General features: G+C 62.5%; 1 protein-coding gene across 1 annotated transcript in view; it reads right to left on the reverse strand.

Moving 5' to 3' along the window:
* JAKMIP1 (janus kinase and microtubule interacting protein 1) overlaps positions 1-5300 on the reverse strand; it is a 59362-nt gene extending 54062 nt beyond the window's left edge. Inside the window, exon 1 of the mRNA XM_012724049.1 lies at positions 5253-5300. The gene's annotated coding sequence lies outside the window, so the exon portion shown is untranslated. The remainder of the gene's footprint in view (positions 1-5252) is intronic.
* Positions 5301-6854: the final 1554 nt, after the last annotated feature.

Genomic DNA, 6854 nt, shown 5'->3' on the forward strand with positions numbered 1-6854 from the left:
CCACATGTAACATTGTCACTGATATGGCCACATTAACATTGTCACTGATATGGGCCACATGTAACATAGTCACTGATATGGGCCACATGTAACATTGTCACTGATAGGGTCGAGTTTACATATTTCACTTTACTCTTTGTTTCCTGTCTCATGATTGAGGGGTTTCTCTATTCTGCTTTTATGGTCTTTGCATTAAGTGAGTCAGACACTATCATAGAAGACAACCATCTATTTCTTTTTCATTTAGATAGCAAAATTACTTGTGACTACTTTTTAGTTTCTGAAATGGCTGATTTCACGTTAATCATGAATCTTTTCCTCTATGGCGCCAGTAAACAAGAACAAATCAATTCTTCATCCAATAACCACATAACATCATCGACAGAAACTTCCAGTGCCAGCTTCCTGGGGCAGAAGATCTGAGGCTTCAACTTCACCTTTGGAAACGGCGGGGGGACGGGGCCGTCCAGTGTTTGAGGGGTGACCTCGTGACACGCAGACTGGGAGTGCAAAGGGAGCTTCAGACCCAAGTGGCACGGGACAGTCCGAACTCGGAGAAGGGGGTGTTCGCTGTCCAGGCTTCGCTCCTGCATCGCTTGGCACAGATGCTAAAGACACCAGTGGACAGTGGTCCACTGCACCCGCCAAATAAGCAGGCCAGACACCGCCCTGAACAGGCCACCCCGTCCCTGCCTGAGATTCAGCACCCCATGCCCGGCTCTGGCCTCGGTGCACCTACGAGCCGTTGCTTAGCAACAGACGTGAGCGGAAGCTACAACCCAGGAGCTTGTGAATCGTGAAACCCCAAATTCACAGTCCCTGTCGCGGCCCCATCAGATCCGGGGGCCCAGCACCTCCCCCGCCTGCTGGCGGGGCCACTCCCAGCTCCGGTAGCCTATGGGGGGGAGGGGAGGCGTGTTTGCGTCTTTGCTCTGAAGAGTTTTACACTGATTTTTAGTGATCCCTGTAGAAAACTGGGGGCGGGGGGGTGGCCAAGAGCACTTGGGTCGCCCTAACTTGGGCTCATCCTGGGTGACCTGCACACTTCTAGGGACACAGATGACATCAGCAAAGCACCCACTTGCCTGGTGGCGTCAGCAGATGGGTAGTGCAGTTTCTGCAAAACAAGGGTCCGGCTGGCAAGAACCCAGCAGTGCTGGTCCCAGAAGTCGCTAAGACTCGCCACGGAGAGCCAGTTGCTGCCGAGTTTAATGAGCTCGTGACCCAGCTGCCCCGGCCCAGGGCCCAGGGAGCGGCCCTGCCGACTTCCAGAAAGAAAAGCTTCTGAGGAGCCCCGTGGCAGAAAGCGGGAAATCGGGCCAACGCAACAAGATGACCCCGGTCTGGGTTCCAGAGAACAGTTGGCCAATGTTTTGGTTTGTTTTCCACTAAACTAAGTGCATTTTAGCTTACACGAAGATGGCAAGGACCTCTCCTGACCCACCCGCTGCCCCCTCAGCAGTGGTTTCAGTGGCTCAGCCTGTCCTGCTCCCCACTCTGTCTCTGGTGAAGCCTCTCACCGCCGGCACCTCTGGCCTGCACCCCAGTTCTTGCACGCATAAATAAATCTTCCCCAAAATAATGCTAACGTGTCACCCATTCTCCTATTCATCGGAATCCAGCGTGTCCTTCTCACTCCCCAGCCCACGCCCATCCGAGCAGCTCAGTGGCCCCGAGTGGCCCCAGATTGGGGGGTTCAATTCCTGGGCTGGTGCCCTGGCCACCTCGGGGCGAGCCAGCAGCGCCAAGTTCGAAGGCCCCTGCCTCCTGGGCCGAGTGCTTCTCCAGCCATCGCAGGCTGCCGGCCAGGGGCAGGGCCCACCGCTACAGTCGGGGCTGGCTGCCGGCACAGAGCACGTCTGACCTCACACCAACCCCCTGAGCAAGAGGAGACTCGGGGAGTCTCAGGGGCCTCAGGGAGACTGAGTGAGACGCTCTGGCCACCAGAGCACACCACGGGGCGCACGAGGGTGTCAGTCACGGCTGACTCCCGGCGAGACAGTGATGATTTGACGCTGGCCAGCAGCTGGTGCTGGGGGAGGAGGGGACAGGTGCCAGGCGACGGTCCTGCCTTCACGCTGCCTCCTTGCTAACTTAGGGCACAAGGGTGGAGGTGCATTAGTGAGAAAACCATTCGAAGGGTCTGATGATCTCAGAAGAAAACAGGGTGCCGATGGGGGGCAGAACAGTGGAGGGGAGGCAGGCACCTATCTGGGGCAGGCCGGCAAAGCCTCCCCAGGCAGGAAGTCCAAGCTAAAATGCCAAGGATGGAAAGAAGCCAGCCCCGGAGGCAGCAGGCGCGTCCCAGACTGCCAGCGGCGGACACAAAGACCCAAGAAGAGAGGCCAGCGTGTCCCAGGGACTCGCGGAAAGGCAGGCGCCTTGCACGGTGCCAGCTGCTTCTCCGGGTCCCTTGGGGCCCTCGCAGCGCCTCCTGCCTTGGGGTCCTCCCACACGCCATCTCCGAAAGCAAGGTGCCAGCAAAGTCTCTCCGAATGCCAAGGTCAAGGCCGGCAGTCCCCGAGCAGTGCCGGTGGAGGCGGGGCCACGGCTCTGGGGTGCATAGTGGGGGCGGGGCAGAGCGCTGGGAGAGCTTGGCCACGCCCGGAGAGAAAGCCTTGACGCTTTAAAGCACCGCCCCATCTACTCCCAGGGGCCAGGAGGCAGGAACGCCTGGGTGTCCGGAAGCAACAGGTGGGTAAACAAGACACGGGCCGCCCGGCGTGGAATACTACTCAGCCGTGAAAAGGGCCGAAGCACGGACACAGCTGAGCCTCCCGGCACAGCGTGGCCTGACCACTCGCCAGGGCCACCTCCTGTACTTTCCACCCCACTGCTGAGCGGCAGCCAGAGGGTACTGCCACGGAACCTCCCTTCCTTCCCTAGCGGGGGCCTTCCACAAAGGTGAACCTGGGGAGGGGACGGCACGGGTCAGCCTCCACACAGCTCTGGGTCCTCGGGGGTCCGCTGGGCCGTGCAGAAACTTGTGGGACCTCGTGTGAATGAAGCGGCCCCCACAGGCCCCCAAGACCGAGGAGCGGCCGCGAGGGAGAGGGCACAGCCGCGTGCTCAGGGCACAGCCAGCCCTTCGGCCGTCCCTGCCCCATCCTCTCCCGGCGGCCGGGGCCTGCTGGGGGGCTGGAGTCTGCAGGATGGGCAGCTTCCGGGCAGTGTGAGCCGGTCCCGGGAACGTGCTTGCGCCAGGGAACTACTATCCACTGGAGAACGGAGATGGCCGCGGTTATGAAATACTGAGCGTCTGTACTGAACACAAACGCACTCTAAGAGCGGATGGGGCACAGGCCACTAAGGAACTGTCTGCACATTTTTAAAAACTGGCATCTCGCTCAAAAAGATGAGGTCCATACACACAATGGAATATTACTCAGCAGCCACAAAAACATGAACACACGCCTGTTACAGCAACATGGATGGAGCTGGAAGGGATCACGCTTAGTGCGATAAGCCAGAGAGAAAAGGAAAATTCTGGGTGGTTTCGCTCATAGCAGGAGTATACGGAGCAGGCGAGAAAATAATAATAACAGTGAGCAGCTACAGACCAGAGACTTCTTATGGGGCCGGGCGGGGAACGGGGTCAAAAACAGTGGGGAGGGAAGTGCCCTGGACTGTGGTGACGGCACAGGGTGACTTGGTGATGGGAAGCCCACAGGGATGACCACTGAGATTGAGAAAGGTACTAAAATACGTAAAATTAAACTATTATATTATTTTCTTTAAAAACTGGCACCTCGCAGGCCACATTCTGCGAACGCGGGAAGCGTCGACCAGAGGAAACACGGCGGAAGACCTGGCCGCCTGGGCTCCAGCGCCTGCCCCCACCTGCCAGCCGTGGCACTTGGTGCCCATCTGGAAAGTGGGCGCCAACGAGTCTCCCCCGGGCGTGGCCGGGAGGACAGAGGCCGGCAGGGCGCTGCTTTTAGGGCCGGCAGGAAGGATTTCTGGCTCCCCGGTCTGCCTGCACAGCCCAGCGCGGCCTCGGACACGCCTCTGCCCCGGGCCCTGCACACACGCAGGGCAGTCGGTGCTGGCAAAACCTGACCGATGCACACGGGCGGCCAGCGAGCGGTCAGCGCTGGACCGTCCTGCCCAGCACCCGGCCCTTTTAAGGGCTCGGCAGGCACTAACTGCTCCAATTAAGAAAAACAGAACCTTCCCCTGTTCATTCTGTGGACGCCGAGGCGTTCAAGGCACCCTGTTGCAGCTCGGGAAATGAACTCTAGGGCCGCCGCCCCGCCAGCCTCCGCGCCCACCCTCTCTGCGACTTCCAGGTCAGTTCTGAATGGGGGGCCGTTTGCTCCGTGGCTGCTCCCTGCCTTGCCACTGCAAAGGAGGGGCTCCCGACCCCCCTTCACAGCATGAGCCCCAGGACACCCTTCCCTGCCACCCTGCCCGCCACAGCCCTGCGCAGCCCGGCCCTTGGGAGACAAGCGGAGCCGCTGCCAGCCAGCTCAGCCTTCCTGCGTCTCCAGTCCCGCTGGAGGCGCCAGAATTTGCCTCTGGTTTCTCAAGACAGCGGTGGGGGAGGGAAGGGAGGAGGCCATCTTTCCATTGCAAGGGTCAGCAGGCCCCTACAACTCAGAAGCTCCCACGCCCCCCCACTCCGTGAGCCCCACCCACACCCCAGAGGCCGCCTGCCTGTCAGGTGCTCAGATAATCCTCACCCCAAGTGGTGCCGGCCCTAGTGAGGCACTTCCTGGAGGAGTGGGGGTTTCAGCACTGAGAGCCAGCTTCAGCCAGAAAGGGGCTGGCACCCAGCGGTTCATGACTTGCCCAAGGTCAGTCAGTCAGTGTGGTCTGAGCTGCCCTGCTCCCTCAGCACCTGGCTGCTGGCCACGCTTCCGGCCATGGCGTCCCTCAGAGCTTTACTAGCACGTGGCTGGACGCTGCTTGCGCCCAGCCACTGGGCAGAAGAGAAAGACGCACCAGAGCCACAGCCCAGGAGCAGCGGGGCAGCCCCCACCGTGTGGACTGGGGATCCTCTGCACGGCGGCCGGACGCAGCTCCGGGAGCCCCTGCCCTCAGCCCCGCCCACTGAATGCCCAGCTCCCGGGCTGGCACTGCGGGCAGAGAAGGACCTCAGGGGCCCCTGACTAGGCACCTGACAGCTGGCGGGAGTTGCCACCTGTCACACATCTGTCCCCATCAGGACCGCCCACGACGTGGGGCCTCCCGTGTCCAGACACACACCTGAGACTCGCATACCCACAGGCTGAAGACAGACCACGGCCCACCTGTGCCCGCGGGGCTCAGAGGCAGCCTCTCGCCAAGACCACACAGCCACAGGACACGCATGGGTCAGCGACTCCACTGCCTTGGCAGAGACAGACGAGGGAGACCAGGATGCAAGAGTCACCCCAGTCTCCCCAAGGCTGGCACCCCACTTCCACGGGAAAGCCCTGCTGAGCAGCACTGGCCAGTCACGGCCCAGGAAGGAACAAGGGGAGCCCCGGTACTTTGGCCCAGCAAGGCTTGAGTGGCGGCGCCCTGCCCTTGGGAAGCCAGCGCCTGACCTCGGCACACGGAGGGGTGTGGGGGCGCTGGGCAGGTGCCTGTCTCAGAACTGGCCCGAGCTGCTCACCCCAGGCCGTCCCCAGCACACCAGGAGAGCAGGCCCAGTCCTGCCTCCCCACGGAGCCCCCAGCATCTTACAGCGCTAGCGGGCTGGGGGCCAGGAAACAGCGTCCCGGGAAGACAAGGGGCTCCCCCAGAGCCGGGCTGCCTCTCAGACCCACGGCCCCCCGACGCCAGCGGCAAGTGGTGCTGAGGGAAAACCGCATGCACGATGTGCTGTTTGGGGGTCAGCCCTGGCACAGGGACGAGGGGCCGGGGGAAGGACACGAGGCGTGAGTAGGAGCTCTCCGGGAGAGGGGAGCAGCATGAGGTGCGTGGGGAATGGGGGTGGCGCAGGTGGCTGAGACGTGGAAGGGAGGGGGCCCCGGCAGGCGGTGGCGAGGAGCTGGCGACCGTGGGGTAGTGGGAGCCTCAGGTGACTGTCCGGGGGATGCGCTGACCTGCCGGGGCACACTGTGGCCTCCCTGCGAGAATGCAGGGGACAGCTACCCCGGCTCTGGAGCAGAGGCGTTGAGCGTGGCACACAAGGCCAGACTCAGCAAAACTTAGAGGCCCCTCTAAGCTGCAACCCCAGCCAGCAGTCTCGGGGCCTGCCAGGGCCCCGCGCCCAGGCATCCTGAGGGGTCCGCTAACCAGCCCACCCCACCCCCAAATGCACCCCTCTTCCTCTCCACCCAGGCTCCTGGAGCGCCACGCACCTGCCCAGAAGTCAGCTCTCCCCACAGCCTGGCCCAATCCCTGGGTTGGGGATGAGCCTGCGGACCCCACAGGCCCAGATGAGACTGGGCGGGGCCCCTTGGGGTGCTGGGTCTGCGGGCCTGCCTGGCCTGGCTGGCCTGGGAGGGAGGGAGGGCAGCGTCCAGCCTGCCGTACAGGGAGACTCGGGCAAGGGGCTCTCCCTGACCTTGGTCTAAGGGGCTGGACGATGGAAGGGCCTTCCCAGAGAGGAGGCCGCAGGAGCAAAGGCCAAGGACAGACTGCCCCAGGGCGGGGAGGGGAAGGCGGAGGCGGCCAGCGCTGAGGTACAGTGTCTGGAGCTTGAAAGGCTGGGCAGAGGCTGGCAGGGGCCCGCAGCCAGGCCATCAAGCAAAGGGGAGGGAGCGGAGGGAGAGCACGTCAAGGCAGAAGGCTCCCCCCCGCACGCAGCGAGTGGCCGCTAGCAGAGATGACCACGGGTGGGATTCTCCAGAGCCCACAGCCGGAGGGAGTGATGTGGCGGCGGGGACCTGCGGCAGCGGCGGAGGCGGCGGCGGCGGCGGCGG

This window comes from Condylura cristata, unplaced genomic scaffold, assembly GCF_000260355.1.
Source record: "Condylura cristata isolate star-nosed mole 26May11 unplaced genomic scaffold, ConCri1.0 scaffold00012, whole genome shotgun sequence".
Lineage (NCBI taxonomy): Eukaryota > Metazoa > Chordata > Mammalia > Eulipotyphla > Talpidae > Condylura > Condylura cristata.